The sequence below is a fragment of the Fukomys damarensis genome, unplaced genomic scaffold (assembly GCF_012274545.1).
Source record: "Fukomys damarensis isolate Sample0158 unplaced genomic scaffold, DMR_v1.0_HiC HiC_scaffold_9, whole genome shotgun sequence".
In the NCBI taxonomy this organism is placed as follows: Eukaryota; Metazoa; Chordata; class Mammalia; order Rodentia; family Bathyergidae; genus Fukomys; species Fukomys damarensis.
In genome coordinates, this window is record NW_022900921.1 from 24825328 (window position 1) to 24826084 (window position 757).

General features: G+C 42.1%; 1 long non-coding RNA gene across 1 annotated transcript in view; it reads left to right on the forward strand.

Annotated features, from left to right (window-relative positions):
• LOC104860856 overlaps nucleotides 1-280 on the forward strand; it is a 6668-nt gene extending 6388 nt beyond the window's left edge. Inside the window, exon 3 of the long non-coding RNA XR_779817.1 lies at nucleotides 116-280. This is a non-coding gene — a long non-coding RNA (uncharacterized LOC104860856). The remainder of the gene's footprint in view (nucleotides 1-115) is intronic.
• Nucleotides 281-757: the final 477 nt, after the last annotated feature.

Consider the following 757-nt stretch of genomic DNA (forward strand, 5'->3'; position numbering starts at 1 on the left):
TTTTTTTTTTTTTTTTTTTTTTGTGGGGTTGTGTGGGGTGGTAGAGAGGGATCTTTTCTAGCTTTCCGAATTGACCCGCATTTCTTGGCTTTTGGCCTCCTTCCTTCATCTTCAGAGCCAGCCTGCTGAGTTCCTCGCATGGAGTCACTCGGATCTCTCCTTCCTTCCTGTCTCCTCTGAAGGACACTGGTGAGTCCATGATGCCCATTTATGTAACCCAGGCTACTCTCCCAATCTGAATCTCTGCTGATGGGCAAACTTAACCCCATTCACGACCTTATCTCCCCTAACAAGTTCACAGGATCTGAAGGTAAGAATGTAGACATCTTTGGGGATCATTATTTTGCCCATGAACAATTCTTTAGATCTTTTACTGTTAAGAATTTCAGTGAAGGGCTTATAGCCCATCTTCCTATCAGATGTAAACTCCTGCAAGATTGAAATTGTATTTTGCTCTTACTGAATTATTCATGATTTGGTCTTCAAGCTCGTGCGACTTGTATCTCTAGGAGTATGGGAAATTTTTCCAAAGGGTATCTGGGCTAAGGTCATTTCAAAGGAATCTATTTATTTGTCTTTTTTTTTGGGAAGTGCTGGAGATTCAACCCAGGGCCTTGTGCATACTAAGCAAGTGCTCTACCACTGAGCTACATCACCAGCCTTACTTACTAACATACATCTGCCTGAGAATGTACCCACTATGAAAGCTGGTTCTCTTTTCCTTCTGCTCTTTCAGGATGTTTTTTTCTCACCTTCA